The sequence below is a fragment of the Callithrix jacchus genome, chromosome 1, assembly GCF_049354715.1.
Source record: "Callithrix jacchus isolate 240 chromosome 1, calJac240_pri, whole genome shotgun sequence".
Taxonomy (NCBI): Eukaryota; Metazoa; Chordata; class Mammalia; order Primates; family Cebidae; genus Callithrix; species Callithrix jacchus.
In genome coordinates, this window is record NC_133502.1 from 135,656,639 (window position 1) to 135,683,521 (window position 26,883).

General features: G+C 34.3%; 1 protein-coding gene across 10 annotated transcripts in view; it reads right to left on the reverse strand.

The window, feature by feature from the left end:
* LINGO2 (leucine rich repeat and Ig domain containing 2) overlaps nt 1–26,883 on the reverse strand; it is a 1,279,451-nt gene that overhangs the window by 508,980 nt on the left and 743,588 nt on the right. For all 10 annotated transcript variants that reach the window (XR_013534666.1, XM_078370450.1, XM_078370421.1 and 7 more), the window contains one exon: nt 21,982–22,067. The gene's annotated coding sequence lies outside the window, so the exon portion shown is untranslated. The remainder of the gene's footprint in view (nt 1–21,981; nt 22,068–26,883) is intronic.

Genomic DNA, 26,883 nt, shown 5'->3' on the forward strand with positions numbered 1-26,883 from the left:
AGTATTAAGAGCAGGTACTAAGGATTTTCCAAATCATTTTGTTATTCTCATCAGTATTTCTAGTATTCTTTTAAATCCCTTCACTCACTTTCTCTATTACTTTCCATTTCCTGAAGTTTTCAATTAAATTTTCCTTCTGTTTTTCTTGCAGGAAAAATCATCATGCTTGCCACATAGAATATGAATTATAGGAGAGACATAGTGTGATAGGTTGGTTAAGGGACAAAGGACATTAACATTTTAGGTGATTGTGAGTTCATAATTTTTCCAAAACACAAGTATTGCATGGCTACTGTTATATCCTAGATTATTAAAATAGTTATTTCTTTGCCCTACCTGATAAACATATATTTTTAATATTAATCCAACATATTTCATAAGAAATATTTGATTTGCAATAATCTGAGCATTAAGATAATTCCCTATCTAAATACTTGCGTGGTGACAATGAGGACAATTCTACCCTTTCTCTAATGTAGTTACAAGCAAGCTATACTCATTTAATAAACAACCAGAACATACAATCAAACTCAAGGCATGAGTGTAGGATGCAATTAAAGTCAAGAGCCAAAAAGTAAATGATAGGAATGAGTTTTGAGAAGAAACTATAGTAAGAGTAATGTATTTAAAATGTAAATCTGTGCTCTTCTGACAGTCTGGGAGAACAGGCCACACCACTCTCTTGCTTACAACCCAGCAATGACATTCTATTATTCATAGGGACAGGTACAAACTATTTACATAAAATATTATGCCCTTCATTAGACAGCCTTCTAATTCTGAAATCGTATCTCCCACATCCCCCTGTCTTAAACAGTATGCTTTTAAAGTACTAACCATTCTGCAGTTCTTCACCTACACCACGGTATTTTTTTTACCTACATGCTATACTCTCTGCTCATGATACCTTCTGTACCGGGAAGGCACTGTTTTCCCTTTTCCTACATGGACACATACTTTTTTAAAGATTCAGCTCAGCATATTAGTAGTACAACTACCTTCCATATTCCCATGTGTTCTCTTGCCTTTCATTTTTATCTTCAAACATTTTGTTTCTCAAAGAATAACATTTGTTAACCTGTTGATACTGGCTAGTAATTTTTGTCTGTTTATTTTATGCTAAGTGTTTGATAAGCCAATGCTATTCAATCTCCACATCAACTTTACTGAGGTAAGTACTATAGTTATTGCCATTTCACACATGAGCAAAGTGAAAAAGACTTGTTGAAGAACTCGCGTGCTGGTTAGTACTAAGACCAAGATTCAACTCAAGGCAACCATAGGGGCTGGCCTGGCTTGTCAGCACACACTTCTTCCATCAACCTGAGTTGCTTCTATTCTGGATTGCCTCATTTACAGCCTCCCAAGACTTTTCTCCATTCTCTCTATGTCTTCTAACTCAGAGGCATGGTACTGCATTTCTTACAAATCATAAAGACTTTCAAGGAGAGGAAGAGAAATAAAATGGAAAAGACTACATGGAGAGAATACCGAAAGACAAATTTGGGCTTGCAGAAGTCTTCCTTGATTTCAGAGCTTTGTACCATTCTGACTGTTCATTTTCCAGCCAGAGCACAGACAAGGGACTGTTTCAGATGTTTCTTGAGAAATTGCCCAGTAGTCTACCCATTGGAACCAGTGCCATCTTTCTCCATCACAAACCATGACCTTGAAGGCCACAGGAGGTTTTTTTTTTTCTAGCGTGCATGACACAAACTGCACATACAAACATAAAATATTTGCTGTTAATTTGAAACTTCTAGTTCAAGAAGATCTTGTAAAAATATAAGAAATGAATTGGAACAAGGATTTTTTTTGGAGAAAACACTCCTCTTATTATGTAAGATGACTGGTCTTGCTACATACATATACTATGAACCATTTTGTGTTCATTCCTCATGGGATTTATTCAAAATAATATTTGACTATTTTTACTATAAATGTTATCTTTTCCCTCACCTCTTCCACATTTGGAAAGCCTCCAGAACTCGGAAGCTGGGATCAGATTCTACAACCCAAGGGAAGAGAGTACATCCCTGAAATTGCCGAAGTGCTATTCACTGTCCACTGAAATCATAAGTGAACATGATCACTCGCAGAGCTAATTCCAGAAGCAAGACAGTCAAGCAGGGCACATCATGGAACTATGTAAAGCAAGGGAGATGCAGGAGAAAGCTTTACCTGTCACAGTGATTTAAAAAATGTCCATGAGCTCTGTGTACCACAGTCTTCCTGCATAAGCTCCGTCTTTTTCTTGCATGGGACCAACTATAAAGCTAATCACATAGTAAAATAAGAGAAAGCCTTTCAAAGAGGACTGAAACACTGGCAAAGCACACAGTGAAGCCTTACGATATTTTAATGTGACTAAAGTATATGCCATAACCTTCAACCCTCAATATGGTCACCATTTCACAAAGAAAGTTTTTGCTTGTTTGTTTTAGAGATGGGGTCTCACTTTGTCACCCAGGCTGGAGGCTGGAGCTCAGTGGTGTAATTATAGCTCACTGCAGCCTCAAACTCCTGGGCTCAAGCAATTCTTCCTGCCCCAGCCTCACAAGTGGCTGGGACTACAGGTACCTACCACTATGCCCAGCTAATTAAAAAGAAAAAAAAAAAGAAGACATGGGATCTCACTATATTGCCCAAGTTGGTCTCCAAATCCTGGCTTAAGCAATCCTCCTGCTTCAGCCTTTCAAGGAGCTGGAATTATAGGTATGAGTCACTGTGCCAGCCTGAAATTTTTAATGTAAGTACTAGTTCCAGGAATATAAAACTACTTCCAACCAGAGAATGAGAGCACCACTGTATATGAATTTCACATTAATGGTTTCCTTTTCTCTCCTGTCATTGCTACTTTCTTTTCCCCTCGTAGAAAAAGTTACTGAGAGGCATAAATTTTCATTAATAACACAACTCAGCCAAAGAACTCTCACTGAAAAGAATTAGCAATCCATGCAGGGTACTGTAAAGTGAATCTCAATGTGAATACTTTACAAGGCAAATTACAAAGGAGACTATAATTATCAATTTCTTTCAATGCTGTTGAGCTTAATAGTATGTAGAGAGAAAACTGTCGGGAAATTGACTTGATGTGGATTTATGAATTGGTAGGACTACTTTTAAGAGATGAACAATAAATTGCTCTTTTAGCCTTAGATCACAACATGTGCATGTTGTATGTCTCAGGAACATGCAAACATTTTGTCAAGAATAATTCTCTGGATGTTTTTAAAAATGGTATTATATTTTTACTTAATAAACGATGATTTCTGCAGCTGGATTATATGTTTCTTAAAGGCTCAAGCTCCTATATTTTTACACCTCCCACGACTAACACTTGTTCAGAAATCAAAAACTACTTGCTGATTAACTAAATTTTCTGTGATTTTCATTTGTCTTGTTATTTGTCTCATGACAATTTTCACCTCTGTTCACTTCTGCCCCCATATTCACCACGAAAAATACCCCACATTTTAGTTACAGTAACGGAGTTAATATACTTGGGCCTCTTTTTCTTTTATTTTTTTCTTTTTTGCATATAAACATACACTGCCAAGAAGATCTGGAGCAAAAGCTTGGTCATCCTCTCACTGATCATGTTAGAACCTTGGATCCTCGCTATTTGCTTCTCAGCTCTCCTGGTACCTGTCTAATGACCACTGACGGGCTCACCTACCTTTTGATGGGCAAACTCTCATTCTCCCACATCCTACTTCTGAAGCTTCCTAGATCATCTCTCCACTCTTGAAGATCTGTCCTGGCTACAAATGTTAAACTCATCGTTTACCTTGAACTTTGCTCAAAAACTACATACTCTAAAAATTGGAGAAGAGAAAACCTATAAAAAGCTATGAAGCATAAAATAGTACATGCCTATCCTTGGAGGATTTGAGATACAACAGCAAGCTGTTAAATATATAGAGACCCCAAATGAGAATTGTGATTTGAGCATTACTAAATTTCAGTGCAACATGGTTTATTTAATAATTATCCATAGAACGAAATCCTGGCATCACTGAATGTATGTGTATGCTCTATTCCAAAAATTCCAATCATACTCTACAAAATCATTTTACATTAATTTGCAAAAATAAATGATGCTTAAATTATGAAAATAATGATATTAGTAAACTCCAAAAGTCAACAAAAATATATTCCACCATGTTGTTACGGCTCTTTCATCTGATCCTCTGGAAATAAGCATTTAAAAGGATTGGAAGGAGAACATTAGAAAAAAAGAACTACACACACGTTATTTGTTTTTAATCTTCACAATAACCCCAAAAGTTAAGTAATTGCATACTCATTTTAAAATTAAGGATTCTGAGTTAAAGAGAGGTAGTAACAAGTTGACAGTCAATAGGGATAGTTACACTCTTCAGCTCATTGGGTAGTTTTGAAAAATACATGAGAGTTGAATCAATTTCAGCAAACACTGAACATCTATGGTTAGAAAAAAAAGTCTATGTAATCTAATTTCATGTTTTCAGGTAGATGAACATTTATTATGAATATTAATATGGACCCAGGGTCCCATGTAGACTTTTTGCTACTTAGAATTAGAAATAATATCTTCTTCACAGTTGTATTCTTAGCACCAGAAAACATTCTTAATCCATAGATGGTAACAAATAAATATATTACTTATCAAATAAATAAATGATAATTTGGCATTCTTATAAGACTGTTGCCTAGAAATACCTGAAGTTTCAAAGTATTTATACTGTTAAGTAATATTACCATATGTGATTTCAAATTTCAAGTGAAGACAATATGTTTGCATATTGCTACTATCAAAAATCAGTACTCTGAGATCATATTAGATAACTTATAAACATATTGCAATATATCCAATAAAAACCAACAGTTGACTTGGAAAAATTATTTTAAGAAGGTTTAGTATACATTCATATTTTTCATAAACTGAATAAATGAGACATATATTTATTCTTCTGTGTTTGATGAATTTACTTCAATATCATAGTAATTATGGTTTTATAATTTTTCCAATCTGTAAGTCTGAGTGTGTCTTTTATTTTTATTCTCATTTTGTCAGTTATCCCTTTTTGACACTGACAGTATATTTGATTTAAACAGACTTACTGCCTCTCTCTAACTACCCGCTGTCTGGAAAACCAGATAATAGAACCAGTTGGAATTATGCTTAATATAGGAGTAAATATATTATGTGTGACACTCACATAAGAGATATCTCTTCGTAAGTCTCAGAATCCTTTTAGGATCTTAGTTATGTTCTTGGGAATCAAGGTTGCAAAATAAATTACCTTTGGATAAGTGAAATATTGAATGTTTGCAGATCTATCTGAGAACTATTAGCAAAATACAGCTTATTTCTAACTTAAACATGTTTCCCAATACTAAAACCTCAGCCTTGCAGTATAGGTGACTTTTAAAGTCCATATTATAGACTGCTTGCTAAAAGTGAAAGAGGCTGCTGGAAACATACATAAGAATATAGTGCAATAGGGGAAAGGAAAGAAAAAGAAATAACCTCATGTAATACATAGTAATGGGGAAAACTGAAAATCTTCCTGGTGTGTAGTCAGAAAAATGACCTTTCAATGAAAAGAAACTATATAATATATAATTCATTTGTAACAGGAAATTTTATTCCCCCCTCTGGGAATTAGTTTCTCTACTGTGTGGGTATTTGGGAAGAAGTGGTACATAGATAGTATTCCACAGTAATGAATTTCTCCCAGCCTGGAGGGCAAGTGTGTGATTTGTGTGTGTGTGTGAGAGGGATGGAGGAGCAGGAAGTGAAGAAAAAGTAAGTGAGCAAGAACTCAATTTCATCATAAAAACAGACTAAAAATGTCTAGAACCCATTGTAACATTTCCTCTTTAGTTCAACCTAATGTTTCTTGAAATCCCACAACCTCCACAGTGCAGAAATAACTAGAGAGCATTGCAGATACAATATAATCCTAAACACTTGGGCACAAACTCATTCCTGCTTGTCTTTCTTTTTTATCATCATCAATTTTTTTTTCTTATGTCAAGAAAAATATACAGTTTGCCACAGATATTTGATTCACTTTTATAACAACATAAAATGGTACAAGATAGTACTGGAAATTGAAGTTGATTCTAAAGGAATACAAATCAAAATAATGTTCCAGATGGGCTTTTTGAAATATACTACACAATATTGAGATAAGACAATTCTTGATCTGCCTCACTAGGAGCCTAAAGTGCTATACAAGCAGTATTTTCACTGTCTTGATGCTCTCTCCCACCATTCATCCCTCACTATCACTTACTTGGGGCTTTCTGAAATGGTGTATCCCACCTACACAAAGTATCTTAAATTTTTATTTACTGCATCAAAAATAACAACACATTTTGTCTCAAACAAAGTCCTCATGACTTAGACTGTGCATATATTATTCTTTCTTGACTGGAAATAACTAAAAAATGAAAATAAAAAGAAGTGTTAGATTCTTAAAGATGCAGACAATTGCTCTAATGAGTATCAAGTATTGAGAATTGATGTCCTGAAAGATAGTGCTCATTTCCCCACACCTCATGCATTGGCTGATCTAACTTAGCACAGTCAGTGAATCAATGTCATTGTTGTTTTTATTTGCAAGAATGTGAGAGGAGAGTGAGAGAATAGTTTATGAGAGTCTAATATGGAGAAAAGTTATGAAAACATCAGGCTCCAAAGGCAAGTAGTAGTTCCTGATCATATCTGTTAATGATTATCAGGCAAAGAAAAGTGATTGGTATGCAGTCTATGATATTACAGCGATTTTGACAGCTCTATATATTTATCTCATTTAATTTTTTCAACTACTCTGTGAGTTGGATGTCAGCAGTCCATTTTACAGATGAAGGAACATAGGCTAGAAGAGAATCAGTGACTTAGTCTAATGTTACAAAGTCAATACCCACAGAGTCAAGTTTTGAAGCATCATTCGTCTGCTTTAAAAATCTATATTCACTCTCCTCCAGTGTTATTTCTAATCTTAACACTATTCTGTATCTTTGTTTAACATTAGTCCTAAATCATACTACCTACTAATCTCATAGAATTGGAGTAACTGAATGGACTTCCCAAAGAACCTGACTCTATTCATTAGGGTTAAAAAGAGAACAGTCACATAGCTACCATTACAATTGTTAGTAATTGTTGCATAATCTCTAGGGTGAAATTATTTCAGTTTAAATAATATAGAATTATGGCAGATAATTTGGTTTTTAACAATATTTTTACAAATAAAATATAAAAAACCAATGCCTTTATTTCCATTTGATAATCAACAGAAAGGATCACATGCTGGAATAACATTTATCATGCTCTAGGTAAAAAAACAAAATATTATACCTGAGTTTTCAATGGCATATAACTTTTGAAAGAGACCAAGCACACTGGCCCACAGATGAAGACCACAAATTGGCAGAAAATAAATGAAGCTGCAAGTTTCTGTCACCTTTCTCTTCAATCATTATTTTAGAGGGCTCCAAAAATCATATGGATTTTATATAAATGATTTTTAGTTTGTGTTATTATGTATTGGAAGGATAAAAGTTTATCCTAACTCTTGCTCAGACTCACAGAATATTAGAGATGAAAATATCTTTGGGTATCTTCTAGTCTACCTCCAACTACAATTTTAAAAATAAGGTATCAGTGGCTCAATGAAGTAATGTGGATTCATAGAGTAAGTTGGTTGTGAGTAGTAATCAAGTTCTGAGCATTTTTTCCAAAGAACTATTTATGCTGAACTAAAAATTGAAAAATTACCCATCATAGGATTTTTAAGACATCTTGGCGACACCTTAAAGACCAGTACCTCTTGACATTAAATTTTGTAAGACAGCATATGTCTGCAAATTGTGAGAACTACATGCAGGGTTAAATATCCTGGACCAAGACTCCTAGGGCTAGAAGATGACATTTAGGTTCTGGTTTACCAAGGACACTTCTGATTTATGCTATTATCCAAGGGAAAGATTGTTAGTGCTTTTTTCTCTATCAAGAGTTTCTTGGTTTGGACAACACGTTTTATCATCTCACAAGTTACCCTAGTCTTTAATATTGGTGCCTGTAATTCTTTACCTAGATATGTAATATCACTTATTACAGGAAAAATGCCATTATATAGGAGAGCTTAGCCATAACTTTCAATTTGGTGTGAAGAAATTTATCAAATCCCTTTTATCTGATGCCTAACGTATTGTTGATTTTTTTGAAGGAGTGGGATGGCAGAACAAAAGAACACCAGTACCAAAAGGCCAAAAAATATATAAAAGTAAAACAAACAAATAAATAAATAAATAAATAAAGAAGAAGAAGAAGAAAAAGAAAAAATGGGATGAAGGAAGAAAAATGAGAAAAAAATGTTCAGCTATCTTCCAATTTTGCCCATGGATAATCTGGATTATAGGTATACTGGGACTTTTCATTTCTACTGAGAAAAAGATCAAGTAATGAAAATTAAATAGAGGGGTTTTAGCTTTGAGTATTAGAGGCAAATGGCCTGTAAAAGGTCATCTGAACTGCCATAAAGGAAAAATCATGGACATTTACTTGACCTTACACAGACAAATATATGTACATGTGTGTGCTGTTGTATACAAAAATATTCACTTGAGATTGCTTCAGGGACGAGAAGAGAGCCAAGATAAGCCATTAAAGAGTTTTATAATTCAATCATAAAAATAAAATTAAAAAAAATGATTTACTGATAATAGGGTAAGCTTATGATTGTTGTTTTAATTGAGTGCATCTGGCAGGAAAAATTACCTTCAATAGTAGAGCCAACAAATTTAAAGCACCTTGTATTCACTCCTTCCTGTCACAATAAAGATGATTTTTTTTAATTTAAAGTTAGAGGAAATGGGCCTATTTTCATCTTAATGTACTTCACATTATGCCTCCATAAGGAGGAAACCCATAAATGATATAGAGTCAAAACGTTGCTAGGATTTTCTGCAGATTAATCAAGACAAAACATTTCTCTAACACTTAAGGTTGAGATGCCAGTATTCTGTTCAGGGAAACTGCCTCACAATTCTAGTAGTCTATGGTATGAATCATTATTGCATAACACAATATTTTGATATTTTCCCCCTAATTAAATTAGCAAATAATTATATACAACATAGCATCTAAGCTTAAGAGGGATTGGCATAAATTCTATTCCAATATTACAATATAACTTTGCTATCTCTCTGTTTATCTGCCAAGAAAGGAGTTATAATATAATCAGAAGGCTTTTCTATGTTTAGTTTTCTTGAAGAATACAATGAATTAATACAAAATAAATATGTTTTATATTATAGTTGTTTTGATGAATGGACATTCAAATCTTCTGTTTAATAACACATACCAATGGTTGTTTTTCTTTGCTGTACATGGCTGTCATCTTCAATATTTTTTGTTTCTGAAGAACATGTTAAATATACAGTTCCTTATATATAAAACTAGTAACAAATGTTCCTGTTTTGAAAGCCATGTTTGTGGAAGAAATGTATTAGTGACATCTGGGGTATAATTTCAGAGAAAATAAACATGGCTAAATGAATATATCATAACCTCCATATTTCCTCTCAATTTATTTTACTGCTTTGTTAAAGAAACTCTTAGAAATTCTTGGTAAAAGCGATCATCAGCTTTTTATTTTAGGTGGAGAACTTGGCTACAGAAAATTGCTTAATAGCTCACTATCTTAAGGTTTCCAAGACAGCATTTCAACATTGGATTTGACAGATTTCTTGAGCAATATCTCACAAGGACAGGCAATAAAAACAAAAATAGACAAATGGAATAATACTGAGATGGGGTAGTTCCCTTGACCGGTTTGTGGGACTTGTGAAGGGGTGGCTTGCTCACTCAGCTCACAGTGCTCAAAATCCTTGTTGGAGGAGGAGCAAACAGGAGAGAAGGTGCAGGAGCCAGGGCATGTACCTTTGGGTGCCCCCATACACAGGCCTGTGGGAGTGTCTAGGGGTTGCCTGTGACCTCTGGAACCCCAGAAAGTGAGTGTTACAGTGCACTCTTTCAGCTTTGCTGTCCGTGGATGGCTTAAGTGTTAAAGAGCTCAGTAGAGAGTCAGTGTGACAGCCTCTTGCTGGGTCCTTGTCTGGTGTCCAAGAGGAATGAGATCACACAGACTTGAAGGATGGTGAACAAGGAGATTTTATTGAGTGGTAGAAGTGGCTCTCAGAGGTGCTGTAAGCTGGAAAGTGGATAAAGTGGGAAGGCAGTCCAACCATCCCTGGCTGAACTCCTCTCTGACTGTAGTCTCTGAGTCCAGTACTTCTTCTCCTCTCAAATTTCAGATGCTTCTTTCGTGTGCGTGTGTGTGTGTGTGTGTGTGTGTGTGTGTGTGCGCTGAATTTGGGGTCTGGGGTTCTTATGAGCACAGCATAGGGGGCAGGAAGGCCAAAAGGCATTTGTGTGGGAAAACAGAGATGTGAAGTTCTCAGGGCCACAAGTTCAGGCTTAAGGGTGGAGCCCTCACCAGAGACTCCACCATCTTCTACCCAGTATTTTCCTGCTTCCTGTTTATATCAAGTTAAAAAGCTTCTGCATAGCAAAAGAAACAGTCAACAAATTGAAGAGACAACCAGCAGAATAAAAGAAAATATTTGCAAACTACCCTTCTGAAAAGGGATTATTAACCAGAATATATAAGGAGTTCAAACAGCTCTATAAAAAAATCTAAAATTCAACAAAAATGGGTTAAAGATCTATATAGACATTTCTTAAAAGAAGACATAGAAATGGCGAACAGGTATATGAAAATGTACTCAACATCACTGATCATCAGAGGAATGCAAATCAAAACTACAATGAGATGTCCTGTCACCTCAGTTAAAATGGCTTTTATCCAAAAGATAGGCAATAACAAATGCTGATGAGGATGTGCAGAAAAGGGAACCATTGTGCACTGTTGGTGGGACTGTAAATTAGTACAACCACTGTGGAGAACAGTTTGGAGGTTTCTAAAGAAGAAACTAAAAATAGAGCTACCATATAATCCAGCAATTCCACTCCTAGGTAGATATTCCCCACAAAAGGAAAGCAGTATATTGAAGAGATATCTGCACTCCTATGTCTATTACAGCACTGTTCACAATAGCCAAGATTTGGAAGCAACCTATATGCCCATAAACAGATGAATGGATAAAGAAAATGTGGTACATATACACAGTGAAGTACTATTCAGCTGTGAAAACAATGGCTGATCCCATCATTTGCAATGACATGGATGGAACTGGAGGTCATTATGCTAAAGGAAATAAGCCAGGCACAGAAAGACAAACTGCATGTTCTCATTATTTGTGGGAGCTAAAAATTAAAACAGTTAATGGAGACAGAGAGTAAATGATGGTTACCAGAGTCTGGGAAGAGTAGGGGGAAGAGGGGGATGTGGTGATGATTAATGTGTACAAATAATAGATAGAATGAATAAGATCTAGTATTTGATAGCACATAAAGGTCACTATTGTCAGTAATAATTTAGTTGTACATTTTGAAGTAAATGAAAGAGTACAATTGGGTTGTTTGTAATAAAAAGATAAATGCTTGAGGTCATAGATACCCCATTCACTCTGATGCGATTGTGATACATTTTTTGCTTGTATGAAAATATTTCATATATCCCATAAGTATATATACCTACTATGTACCTACAAGAATTATAAATTAAAAATTAACAAAAGACAGCATTCCATTTCACTAAAATTGTGACTTTAATTCAAACAGTTTTTCTCTTTTGTTAAATTGAACACAAGGCATAAATAAAATTATCTAGCTATCTCTGTATCAAACGCATATTGTTAAACTATAGAAATGGTGTTAGTAATTGATTAGAAATGACTAAAATTATTGTTTATACATGATTAATCCAAACTAACTCTGCTGATAAGCTACAAAGGCAAAGTAGGTGTATTTGTTCTACTAATAAAGATAACAACCTTAGCTGACTCTTAACATCAGCTCCTTCTCCTTTGAAATCATATTTTAGTGTGTCAAAAAATATAGTAAAAATAATATTGACATGATTCTGCTTTCCCTATGAGGAAAGGCTTACAATGTATTTTTCTAGTCATTAGAATTCTTTGTTAATGCTGAAATCATATAATTTATACTTACATATCTAAAATGGCATGTACTTTCTCCCTCAAAAGTTAGGTTATAACACTATTGCTTGTTTGAACAACAAACTGATTAAAACCAGAAAATGAGAGTAAAATTGAAGAAGTAAATATTTTGTTACATACTGTTATTTATTTTTTATTATTTTTGGTGAATAAAAATTAGTTGATCCACTGGAATTTTTTTAAAGAAGTCTAATTCACATAGTGCTTACTGGGGTCATAGTTTACAAATAGAAGTCACATGAAAAATTAGACTTTCCCTTTGAATCATATATTAGAGTAGAAAATAACATAATACAACTGTGTTGACATGAATAAATAACTGATTCTGCTTTCCCTGTGATGAAAGGCTTATATTTTCAAGACATTGAAATTATTTCCAATACTGAAGTCACATATCAAAATAATATACAAAATATACAGTATTATATATTTTTAAATATTTTTGTTATATACAAATATAATATAAAATTTTATATTTTTTATATATTTATTATATTTGTATATAACAAAATATACATTCAAAATGCATTTTGTTAAAAACTTTTTAAAAATAATCAGGAAAGTGGCAGAATAGAAACCTCAAAGCCCCTTTACCCTTTACAAACAACACTAAATAAATAAACTTATAGACTGATTTATATAATTTAATAGTATCACTGATAGCCAAAAATCTACAGCAATGAAGCAAATGCCCAATCAAGAAAAAGCCACATTAAAAATGGTAAGAAATTTCATAGTGTTTTACTTGTCTTTGCCCTGTTCTTTCTCCTATGTAGTGCTTCATAGGTGGAAGATGGTGACCAAATACCAGATCACTTGGTCCAGAAAGAGCAGAACAGTAGACAAAACAGAAGACAAAACAGTAGCATAGTTTGTATCTTAGGCTAGAAACCATGTAAACCGGTGGCAAGCATGCAAAAACTACAGGAGAGAGGGGCAGTTGCAGGTCCATGGAAGCCCTGATGGGAAAAGAATACAATATAACATCTAGGGCCCCAAGATGAAGCTGAGTTGAAACTCCTTGAGATTTAAAAGGGTCTGTTAGTGACATAAGCAAGCTGGTAGATTAGAAAGCTCCAGGCCCTTGTTTACCCACAGAAACATTAAAACAACAGGCTGACTAATATAGGTTTTTAGGAGCTCTGGAAATCAATCACAGTTCTACAGTGTGTATAAAAGGGAAAAACATACACACATATGTTTTACTGTTTACAATAGCAAAGACCTGGAATTTTTGTATTTTTAGTAGAGACGGGATTTCACCATCTTGGCCAGGGTAGTCTTGAATTCCTGATCTTGTGATCCACCCACCTCAGCCTCCCAAAGTGCTGGGATTACAGGCATGAGCCACCCAAATGCCCATTGATAATAGACTGGATTGGAAAAATGTGGCACATATACACCATGGAATATTATGCAGCAATCAGAAATGATGAGTTCGTGTCGTTTGTAGGGACATGGATGAATCTGGAAAACATCATCCTCAGCAAACTGACACAAGAACAGAAAATGAAACACCGCATATTCTCACTCATAGGTGGGTGATGAAAAATGAGAACACATGGTCACAGAAAGGGGAGTACTAAACACTGGGGTCTATTGGGGGGGAAAAGGGGAGGGCCAGTGGGAGGGGGAGGTGGGGAGGGATAGCCTGGGGAGAAATGCCAAATGTGGGTGAAGGGGAGAAGAAAAGCAAAGCACACTGCCATGTGTGTACCTACGCAACTGTCTTGCATGCTCTGCTCATGTACCCCAAAACCTATAATCCAATAAAAAATTAAAAAAAAAAAAATACAAAAATTAGCCAGGCATGGTGGCGGGTGCCTGTAATCCAAGCTACTCGGAAGGCTGAGGCAGAGAAATGCTTGAACCGGAGGTGAAGATTGCAGTGAGCCAATATTGTGCCACAGCATTCTAGCCTGGTGACAGAGTGAGACTCTGTTTCAATAAAATAAAATAAAATAAAATAAAAAATCGTAGAGCATCCAAAGATATAGGGTAATATGGTCCACCAAAGGAAACAAAGTGAATCATCAGAAACTGTCTCTAAACAAGCACATACATCAGCCTTACTAGATAAGACTTATAAAACAATTGTGTTAAATTTGTTCAAAGAGCAAAAGAAGAATATGGAGAAAAAAAATTCAAGAAGTAGAGAAACAATATATGAACATAATTAAAATATTGGCAGATATAGAAATCATAAGAAAGAACCGAACAAATTCTGGAGTGAAAAAATACAATGTCTGAATTAAAAATTTCCTAGAGTTGTTCAACAGCAGCCTATAACAAGCAGAGAAAAGAATCAGTGAACCTGAAGAAAAGTCATCTAAACTATTGTCTGAAGGGCAAAAAGAAAAAGAATAAAGAAAAGTAAATGGAACCCAAGGGACTTACAGTAAACCCATAAACAAACTGCTGTAAACATTATAAAAATCCAAAAGAATAAAAGAGAACGAGAGGGTTATGGAGGTTATTTGAGGAAATAATGGCTGAAAACTTTCCAAATTTGAGAAAATGCAGGAATCTATAAACCCAAGAAGCTCAACAAATACCAAGTAGAGTCAAGAGATCACAAGAAGAGACATTACAATAAAATTTTTGAAAGCCAAAAATAAGGAGAGAATATTGAAAGCAGCAAGAAAAAGAACACTAATGATGTATAAGGGATCCTCAATAAACCTATCATGGGGTTTCTCAGTGGAAATCTGCCAGACCAGAAAGCAGTAGGATGATATATTTAATATGCAAGAAGAAGAAGATTAAAAAAAAAGTCATCCTAGAATCTTATATTTGGCATAACAGTTCTTCAAAAATAAAGGAGAAATTAAAACATTCCCAGGCAAACAAAACTGAGGCAGTTAATTACAACTAGACTTACTATATATGAAATGCTAAAGGGAGTCTTACAAGTTGAAATGAAAACATGGTAAGCAGTAACTCAAAGTTATATGAAAATATAAAGTTGTCCAGTAAAAATGAACATGTGGACAAACACAAATAACAGTTTTTTTTTTGTAATTTTGGTTTGTAACATAAGTTTTTATTTTCTACAGGATTTAAAAAGACAAATGTATAAAAAATAATTATAAATATACATAAAATAATACCTACTATTTATAGATGTAATTTGTGAAACCAAAACATAAAAAGGAACAGGGTGAAGGTCTAAAGCAGTAGGGTTTTCCTGTGCATTGGAGTTAACTCAGTATATAAAAAAGCTCTGGAGATGGATGTTGGTCACAGCTGTACAATAATGAGAGTGTATTCAATCCTACAGAATCGTACACTTGAAAACTGTTAAAGTGGTAAATTTTTGTCATATATATTTTACCACACTAAAACAAAGAAAAATGTATTTGAATTTTGCTAATTCCTCATAATATGGTTTCATAAGAAAACATAGCATATAACAACGTAGTATTAAGTTATGCATACCCAAATTATCTCAACAACGTATCTTCCAGGATCTGACACTGTTTGGAAGCTAATAGTACTGGAAATAAATCAACCACCACATAGCTCGCCAGAGGAAATGCCTGGGAAAGTGATGGAGCTGTCACACTTGCTGCATTGGTGAGAGCCCTAGGCCCTCTGTCAAGATCATGCTGCCCTCCTGGATCATTTTCATGCCTGTTGCCCATGTGCCATCCCTAATTTCAAATGGCTGGACGAATAATTACTTTTCTCAACACACAAATGGGAATGCAATCCTTTTCCTGCAACAAATTCTAATCATCGCCATTCAGCTATGATTCTACCGTCATAAAATAGGTTGGTACCCAGTGAAACAGGACAAAAATTGATAGATTCTAATGTATTAATTGCACAATGGGAAAGTCAATGTTGAAAAAAATAGATGTTGAATTTTAAATTAAATGGGATTGCCAGACTTGCATACATTTAATGACATGAGGTTTTATACAATTTTCATATATATAATTTTATATAATATATATAATATAGTACATATATGTAATAACTAACATATAAAATATATGTAATATATAACATATATTACATATTTCATTTATATATGTTATATATAATTTTATTTATATAATAGGAAATTATAAACGTTTTTAGGCTTGAGTAGTATTAATTTAGTGGAGGCAAATAAAGTTAATATGATTTTTTTGTGTGTGTGATGGAGTCTCACTCTGTCACCCAGGCTGGAGTGCAGTGGCGGAATCCTGGCTCACTGCAACCTCCTTCCAGGTTCAAGTGATTTTCCTGCCTTGGCCTCCTGAGTAGCTGGAATTACAGATGCATGCCACCATGCCCAGCTAATTTTTTTGTGTTTTTTAGTAGAGACGGGGTTTCACCATATTGGTCAGACTGGTCTCGAACTCCTGACCTCATGATCTGCCCACATCAGCCTCCCAAAGTGCTAGGATTACAGGTGTGAGCCACTACACCCAACTGTTACTATGCTTCTTAATGCTTCTTCTAAATTTCCATGTATCTTTTCATTTAGAGGAAGCTAAAGAATTGTTGCTCTGGTATAGCAATGCCATCTGTCTTAGTTAATTTTTTGTTGCTAAAATAGAATACCAGAGACTGGGTAATTTGTAAAGAAAGTAAGTTTAGTTGTCTTACTGTTCTAAAGCTGGGAAACCTGAGTTAATGCCAGCAGCTTCTGGCAAGGGCTTTCCTATCATGTCATAACATGGTAGAAAAACAGAAGGGCAAGAAAGTGAATGTAAGAGAGAAAAAACACAAGGGTGGCCTTACTTTACAACAGTCTGCTGTCTTGGTAAATCCAGTCACTCGAAAGCAAGAACGTACTTATTCCCTGAAGAATTAACCCCATTAATGGATAAGCACATACTGAAGAAAAAAAAAATTAACCCCATCATACAAGAGTGGCATTAATCTCTCTCAGTGACTTAATCACATCTTAAAGATCCCACCTTCCAACAATGCTACACAGGAGACCACATTTTTTACACATGAATTGTGGGAGACATATTCTAACAATAGCACCATTCTTATCAGTTATAGGAAAGTTAATTAAAACCACAATGGGATACCACCATATACCCAGCAGAACAGCTAAAACAAAAATTTCTGCTAATTATTACCAAGTGTTTATAAAGATGTAGAGCTACTAGAACTCATATACTATGCCAGTAGGAATACAGATTGGTATAACTCTTCGGGAAAGTAGCAGTATCTATCTACCAACAAGCTTTTAAGCCACATAAGCACAAGTGTACAGCAAGAGAAATTTTCACACACATATGCCTAAAAGACATGTATAAGACATGTATAAGTATGTAAGGTCCAAAACCTGGTCATGATGAAATACATTGAAAATTAAACTACTGCTACACATAGGAATCTCACATACATAATATTAAGACAGAGACCACACATAAACAGGTTAAACTCTATTGTTACATTTGTAAAACTGAAAAGAAGGCTGAATAATCTATAGTATTAGAATTCAAGAAAGGGCTTGCCTTGTGAAGGATTGGAATTGTGACTTGGAAAAAAAAAGAGTCCTTTGGCTGGGTGTGGTGGCTCACACCTGTAATTCCAGCAATTTGGGAGGCTGAGGAAGGCAGATCACCTGAGGTCAGAAGTTCAAGAGCAGTCTGACCAACATGAAGAAACCCTGTCTCTACTAAAACTATAAAATTAGCCAGGCATGGTGGTGCCTGCCTGTAATCCCAGCTACTCGGGAGGCTGAGGCATGAGAATCGCTTGAACCCAGGAGGCAGAGGTTGTGGTGAGCTGAGATCCAGCCATTGTACTCCAGCCTAGGCAACAAGAGTGAAATTCCATCTCAAAACAGGAAAAAAACAAAACAAAACAAAAGGGCCCTTTCAATGTTGCTGATTATGTCTTATTTCCTAATTTTAGTGGTACCACACAGGTCTGTAGACATTCTGATAATTCATTTGGCTGCTCATTTGCGATTTGTGCACTGTTCTTATGTATGTTTTAATACAAGTACTTACTTAACCTATGATACATGGTTATTTTTTTATACCAGAAAACAGAAGAGACTAAAGTAGAAAACATAAAAATTACTACTTATTCCACTAGTGCATTGACTTCAAGTCTTTATGTTTTTTATTAGGCAGGTTTGCACATGAATAATTACTAGCATTGGTAGTTTTTCTAAGTTAACACAGATTATCAAAACATGTTGAAGAAATCAGGAAAATCTTGTTAGACCGATAATCATAGAAGCATGATAAATTCAAAAAGAAACTATCAGGCCCAAGATAATCTTTGTCTAAGTTTACTATTAGGTTGTCCTAACTTTTAAAGAATAAGTAATTTCCATGTAATACAAAAACTCTTAGACCACTGCAAATAATTTATAAAAAAAAAAAAAAACCTTTTCTATTTATTTTTGCAACAGGAATTTTTTTCCCTCACAATTGTTGAATTAGTGCTTCTTTTAAATTTATTTTGGTTTCCTGTTTTCATAAATAATCACCTACACATTTGTTTCTGTTTTCCATACTGGTCATGTGTTTTCTCTCATTGTTTTCATAGTTTACCTTTGCCCTCTGAAGTTCTGAAGAAACTGAGTGCTCCTTCAGTTTCGTTTTCACAAATGTGATTGCTATTTGTGGCCTCCAAAGACAGATATCATTCTTCTGTAACACTTTTGTTTCCTTACAATGGTTTGTACTTCAATTAATCCAATCTCTGTGTTTTTTATTTCTGAGTCATTCAATGCATATACAGGGATGGAAAACAATTCTCTAAAACATTTTTTCTGGTCTCTATATTAACTCTTGCTTTACATATGCTTTTCCTCGGAGACTTTAATTTTCCATGTCAGGTAATTACTACTGACAACCAGTTTTGCTTTGATGATCTTGTTATTTATTTTTTCTTTACTGATCTGAGATTTTGATAAAAATCGATTGAAGCGTAGGGTTTTCTAACAGACAGGTGACAAGATTAACCATTAGCCCTTGGTTCTACTGATAACTTGTTTTATTATCAGTAAGCTTCTAACATTTGCAGTTGAAGAGTAGATTGTTATGAAGAAGTTCAGGCCCAAATTCCAATGAGTAGAAAACATTCACTTAATGTAATTCTTATAGAATGTTGGTAGACAGATCATCATCTTTCCCCATGTCTCACCTTGATCTGATAAAATCTCTAGAGTCTCTCTGTCTCTCTCTCTCTCAAACACACACACACGTGGGCAGGCACACATTACTACTGTCTCTATTCGCAGGATTGTAATACCTACAATGCTTTTGGGACTTTATCTCTCTTTCCTGGCACATAATGCATTCCTTTCTTCCCTTTTTAGTGGGAGCAGAAGTAATCCCTAAATAAACACAAATGTAGAGCCATTGATTGAAGAAAGGTGCCCATGTTTGACTGCTTAACTTTCGGAGCAATACAAATCTTGGATCTTTGAGTCAGGGGGAAGCAGCACAGAGTTTCTCTATATTACTGAAGGCCATAGGTGTTTTCTTTACTTCAAATTACAAATTTCAATTTAGCAATGTAGAGTCTTCCCAGAAACTAATAATAGGTTGCCCGAATGTCTCAGCTTTGAATATTACTATAAAATGCCATCTTTCTCTGTGCCCTTATAGCCATTTTAAGCTACATCAAGCACTGTGAAGCTGGTAGAACTAAAAAAAAAAAAAAAAAAAAAAAACCACTCATTTCTGACATCTTAAACTATGATAAAAAACATTCCATCAGCATCATTGTGAGAAAAATTCAATCTTCCTTTAATGTTTACTCACAACCAAAAGCTATTCCTGAACATCTGTGTAATATTATTTTGACACAGATGGCAAAATAGTTATTAATAGATTAGCACATGTAAATATTTGGACCCATTTCAGTAGAACTGAGAAAGCCACAAAGTCATCTTACAAAGTAAATTTTCATTGCTGACTCAATGTGCATTTTACTTTGCACCCAAACTGCTGCAATTTTCTTAGGTAGTTTTTGAATGAACAAGTAACATTTGTTTTCAAGCCCCTTCAATGTAGTGTGGAAATGAGTTTGTTTTTATTTCATAGCAGGCCAGGACCCACCTTTATCTCTTAGAATTGTACACAGGTCTGTATACTGCTTTGAACTGACAAGAACTAGTCTTTTAAATACAACTTAACTTACCTTTCCAAAGAATAAACAAAATGAAGAAAGAACAGACATAAAAAATCTTGAGAAAGTTTTTCTAAAACATAACACATATTGGAGTTTTACAAGTCTTGATGGTTTATAAATCAATGTAGAATAAGTCATTCCTACAGGCTTCCAAGTATTTTTCCTGTTATTCTTAATGCCAATTGTTTTATAGAACTCTTTTATAATTTTTGTCATTTTTCACTTTTCTTGCACCAGTTTCATTTGAACAATTTGGAAGTTGATCTTGCTCCTTGGACCATAAAACAGGTTTGTTATTGTGTGTTCAGGCAGTCTAGGGTACTATGAGAAGACCTGGACTAGGAGATGGAAATCCTAGATTGAGTGCTACACTTGTATCACATAAGTTTTACCAGTGCTGTATGGTCAGCTGTCACCTGTATGGCTAAAGTGGTGTCAGTCTGTAAACAGTAACTGGTCTGCACCATAAGGGTTATGAATATTGGGAGAAAGTACAAAAAATGTTATAGAAATGAGGTAATTTTGTGTTTATAGAATGATGACAAGAATAAAAATATAAATCTGTATATTTGCGGTCTTCTTTTTACATTTCATTTTTTTCTAGCAATTAATGTTTAGTATTTTACAGAAACATTCAATGTGCAATGGATTAAAAATAAACTATCCCTTACCCACAGAGAGTCTAAGAGGCACTGAGCTCTTAAGACATCCAGAGAGCCAGTTAATCTCTCAGAATCTGAATTTCTTTATCTGTAAAAATATGAATAATGATCCCCACCCTGCATTTTTATAGAGTATGTGAAAACAAACACAATTATTTATTTATAAGCTATTTATAAATATAAGGCCTTATATTTATAAGGCTATTTATTTATATAAAGCCTTATATATATAATGAATATTTATATATATAAATATTCATAAGCTATTTATTTACATATATAATAAATATTTATATTTATTATATAAGGCCTTATATAAATAAATATGAATATTTATTTATATAAGGCCTTATATAAATAAATATATAGTCATCACATACTAAGTGATAATTATTTGTGAATTAGCATAGCATCTCAGCTAAAAGAAGCCAGGCATATGTTAGATACTAAAGGTTTTTTGACTTTATGAATAAATACAAAAAATAGAAATTTTGGCAATGGATACAATTGCACACAAAATAACTGTCTCAGGGAGCAGCATATGATTTAAAGGCAAGTCACATCATCTGTTAGTTGTAACTTTCATCTATAAAATAAGGGTCATTATCACTACTAATTTCAGGTTGAAGTGAGGATTAAATAATACAGAAAAGTATTTAGTAGTTGGTACTTGAAAAGTATTCAGTTAGTATTAGTCTTTTATCTCTAAGCTGCTTCTCTATGCTAAGAAAGCTACTGAATTCTTTATATGCAATGTCTTAGTTAATTCTTATAAAAATTTAATAAAATACCTATAATAATCTCCATTTCAAAATAAGGAAACTAAGACTCAAACAATGCCAGCAGTTTTTACAGTCCTACACAGCTACTTTAAATCCATGTCTGTCAATAAAAATGTTTGGCAAGTTTCCCACAGAATACCACCACCCTAAAGTCTTCCAAGTCATGAGAATAAATTTCATAAGCTACATTTGAGAAGCTTTCTCATTTTTATTTATAAACATTTTCCCATAAGATGATTCCCATAAGAATCAGCAGATTTCATGAAACATAGAAAAAGAGACCCACTTACCAGCTTGAATTGTTGGGCTCTTCATGCTGCTGGTGGCCACTTTTGCTGCTCTGCTCTGAGCTTCTTCTCATAACCCTATTTCCAGGCTGCCAAAAAAAATAGGAAATGAAAAATGACACTCACTTGCTTCAAGAAGGATTTTAATATATTAATGGCCATTACGGTAATAAATTACATTTTTATAGTATTTTTTTAAAGACTTGAAAGAAATGCAAGAGATAAATTCACTTCATGTGTTTAAATTTTGAAGGTAAGTATATTGTTGTGTTTATCTTGTAATTCACAGAACATAACCATCTATCAAAACTGATCATTAAATAATTTTTCTTTTTTCATTAAATAGAAGAACAAATGAAACTCGTGTTTAAAGCCATCCATATATTTGTAGGTCTATGTACTTAAACTTCATAAGGCAACTGGTATTTTGTTATAATGCAATAAGGAGAAAACAGACCTGAAGGAGAAAAAGACTTACTGTGTCAGTATACCTGCCATTTCAAAGGTTAAAATTTGACAATGTGGTCAGCAAGCAAGTCAAAGATTATTCCTTGTGGTTTCAGTATTTAATATATTGGACAAGTCAAAAATCATAATGATTAATATAAAGGAAAATTTAAATGCCAGCAATTAACAACTGGAATCTGCATTTGGAATTGTGCAGTTGTAAAAGGGAATGTGATGTTCTTTTTAGAACTGGAATTTGAAGTTTCCATTTTCTTGATCAGTCATTGCCGTCTTTTTTTTTTTTTTTGTGACAGAGTCTCGCTCTGTTGCCAGGCGCCAGGCTTGAGTGCAGTGGTTGGATCTCGGCTCACTGCAATCTCCGCCTCCCAGGTTCAAGCAATTCTCCTACCTCAGCCTCCTAAGTAGCTGGGACTACAGACGTGCACCACCACACCCAGCTAATTTTTATATTTTAGTAGAGACAGGGTTTTCACTCTGTTGGCCAGGATGGTCTCGAGTCATTTCCTTCTTACTTTACTCCACAACAGCTCCTTTCTGTGATCCACAGAGAGAAAGATAAGTTGGCAAAAAACAGTAGAAACTAATCTGGGATAATTTTCATTCACTCAAAAGTAGTATAATGAGGAAAAAATGCTTTCTGAAAATAATTAGAATGTCAATCACTTTCCTTTAAACCTAATGTTTACATATCAGATTTCCTATGTGACACTGTCACTTGTGTGATCAATAATAATGGCAATAATTATGTATTGTTTATACTGTATCAGGAACTGTTCTTAATATTTTGGGGTATGATCCAATTCAATATTTACAACAACCCTGGATGGCAGATATTATTATCATCCCTATTTTTAAAGATGAGAAAAATGAGGCACAGTTTAAGTGAATTATTCAAGATTCACAGCTAGTAAAAAGAGTAGGATTTGAACTTTTTCAGAACCCATTCTCTTAATCTTCAAGGTATTCTACTGCCTTTCAAACTTGACCCAAATTGGAACTCTTCAATTTTCCTATATCCCTTCTTAATTCCTTCCCTATTTTCTAGGAAACTGAAAATTTACCTTGTATTCAAGCCAGAAATGTAGGAATCTCCTTGATACCTTCCTTTTTCATGTAATTTTACAGACTAATTATAGCTAAAATCCATACATTTCACTATAATACTCCAATATAAGCCACCACGATCTATCCCTTGGAATATAGCAAGAGCTTTTCACCTATTCTCACTGACACCACGCTTGACACCTTCTACAATACATTGTTTGCAGAATTTATAGCACAAATAATCATTGTATTTCTTTGGTTAAAAGTCTTCAATGGCTCTTTATTGCACATGGAATAAATACAGTCATCTCATCGTGGCCTACTTCTGACATGAGCTGGCTGCCCCTGATCTCTCCAACATTACCATATATAGTTCTTCTCCATTTTTCTGCCAACTCATTCTCTAATAAGCCATGGTCTTTGGCAACTACGGACTTTGGATTTCAACCCTGGAATGCTCTGAGACTGGATCCTTTTCATCCTACAGGTCTCAGTTCAAAAGTCACTTTCTCAGAGAAGTTTTCCCTGACACCCAAATTGTTGTTCCTCCATCATAACCCACAGCCATGTTTTATTTGTTTAATTGTCTATTAACTCTCCTCCTCACTGGAAAAACCAGTAACTGACAAATCACCCTGAAGTAAGCTTGTACAATGAGGCACCAGAATGATTATTCAAGGATATATGTATTGGTTTTATTTACACAAAACAACAACATATAAAAACTCTGTGAGTTCTACTAGCAGCATTGGTTTTTTTTCCTATCTGGATCATTCTGCTAAAATATATGCAGCCCTCTAAGCTCTGTTCTGACTTTTTTTCTCAATTTGATTTAAAGCATTGCTTCTCAAGATTAAAACAAATATGAGTTACATAGAGATTTATATGCACATTCATCAAACTGCAGATTTTTCATTCAGTGAGTCTAGGGTAGGGCTGCAGAATCCATATTCATCACATAGGTTACTCTGATGGTGTTGATCTACTCACCACACTTTGAGTAACAAGAAGTCAGAAGATAGGTCACAGTTTTAGAAGCTTTCAAAAGATTCTCAAAGGGTTCCTATTGTATGTTTGTGTGTGTTTCCCTTATGCAAAAATGTTGTTATAACAGTATGTTTTTTTAAATGTACATTTTCCTCTTCAGACAAATGCCATTCCTGTGAGATCAACAATATATCACTAAGTAGTTAACAAATAATGCATACTTCTGCTCTTATATACTTTGTAATTTGTCAATAATTTCGAATAAAGATTGCCCGTGCTTTGAAAATAAGTGTGTATCTTAATGTCACATAATTCAGACTCCCTTAAATTTAACAATATATAAAATAAATAAAATACTGTATTTTAGTAACTGGCCAATATTTGAGATAAAGTCTGCATTTTTTATACTTTTTTTCTATATTTCTGATTCCTTTTACATTATACATTCTAGTTATCATCTATGAAGTCTTACATACACTGTACTAAATTTGTGGTTTATATACTTGTATGTACTTATTTAATTGATAAACTGATGAAATTAAAGTTAATAGTATTTATGATTTGGGGCTCTTACTTATGGGAAGGCACTCTATTGGTGCTTTGTATATATTAATTATCATTACAAAAATAAACTGTTAATACACAGAGACAGAGTTTTGGGATGGAAGAATTAGTTCAAGAATATATGTTTTAAAAGTGTCAAAAATGATGTTAAATTCAGGTATGCTCAGCCTTGTTTTTATAATTAAGGGAAATTTAATATTTTTTTAAAGAATCAAATCTCTGCTAGAAGGTATTTAAGGTAACCATGTATATTACAAAAGAGAACACAGGAACTAGCTCTGTATTATATACTTTATTAAAGAAAAACACTTATGTCGAAATAAGAAATGTTTGAAAAACATAGGTAATGTCATTATAAATTTTACAGAATACTAATTCTAGTCCTTATTTTCAAAATTTAGCAAAAGTTCATTTTACTTCTAAATATTACTGCCAAAGATCTTTCTGAAAGCAGAGGTTTTAATCACTGTTGGAAGAATGAAATAAAATAACTAAATGTTTAATAATGGCAGACCCATGTAATACATAAATGCTTATTTCTGACATATTTTTCATTTAAGAATGATAGACTCAGCTGACGAATATGCTTATTTCTTACATGTCTTTTCAGCCAAGTTTCCAAACAACAATATATTTCAGGAACATTTCTCTAGTTCCTTTAAAGAAAAGTCATTGGTCCTATGTATAATGAGTATTTCTCCCATATGATTACCATACTGAAGACTGTCTTTTTTTTGAGACAGAGTCTCATTCCGTCAACAGGCGCCAGGCTAGAGTGCAGTGGTGTGACCTCTGCTCACTGCAACCTCTGCCTCCCGGGTAGCTGGGACTACAGGAGCATGCCACCACGCCCAGCTAATTTTTTTTGTATTTTTAGTAGAGATGGGGTTTTACCATGTTGGCCAGGATGGTCTCAATCTCTTGACCTCGTGATCTGCCCGCCTCGGATTCCCAAAGTGCTGGGATTACAGGCGTGAGCCACCATGCCCAGCCTGAAGAATGTCTTAACTACTGGAACCATGTGTGTGTGTGTGTGTGTGTGTGTGTGTGTGTGTGTATATATATGTGTGTGTACACACACACACACACACATACACACTCACATACATTTTGAGAAAAACTTAAATAGGGTTACTTTCTAAACAAAATTTCAACCATCATAATAAATTGTTACTGTTTGTTTTGATAGATTATGTAATGTTATGATTTCTATGAGGTTCATTAACATTCACAAAGAGTTGCTATTATAATCACTGTAGGTCAATAATGGTTTCACAGTGATTTATCTATTGAAAGAAGAACATTTCACAACACAGGAAAAACAAAGTACTTGCCCAGTGGGTTAGTATGGCTCCTTTCTGAGACAGGTTTAGTTAGATTGGCCAGTTTTATTTTCTTCATTACTTCTAAGACCTGCCTTATGGTTTTCTTTGCCTACATGTTCAAATGCTATCTTCAATCATTTCTTTGAAAGGAAACACTTAAGTGGCTTTATAATATAAAGCATCTTAACTCTGATTATGTTTGAAAGCCAGTTATTGAGAGAAATTTATTCTTTTTCAAGAGCAGAGGGGAACAGGCTCAAGGAATCCATGGCAGAAGACACAAACATGGGAGTAAAATGACAATAGTTTAGGTAAGCTTCTGATAGGAATAAAGAGAAAAATAAACTGTAGATTGAAGTGTGTATTGGAAGGGGAAAGAAGGCTAAAAATTAAGAAGGACACTATTGCCAGGAGGAGGAATTCAGTAACTTTAATATCCTTAGGTTAATGTCTTACTGGAATAACGTACCACCTCACCTGAGAACCGGCTTCTCAGATTTCAGCCTCTTGCTTATTC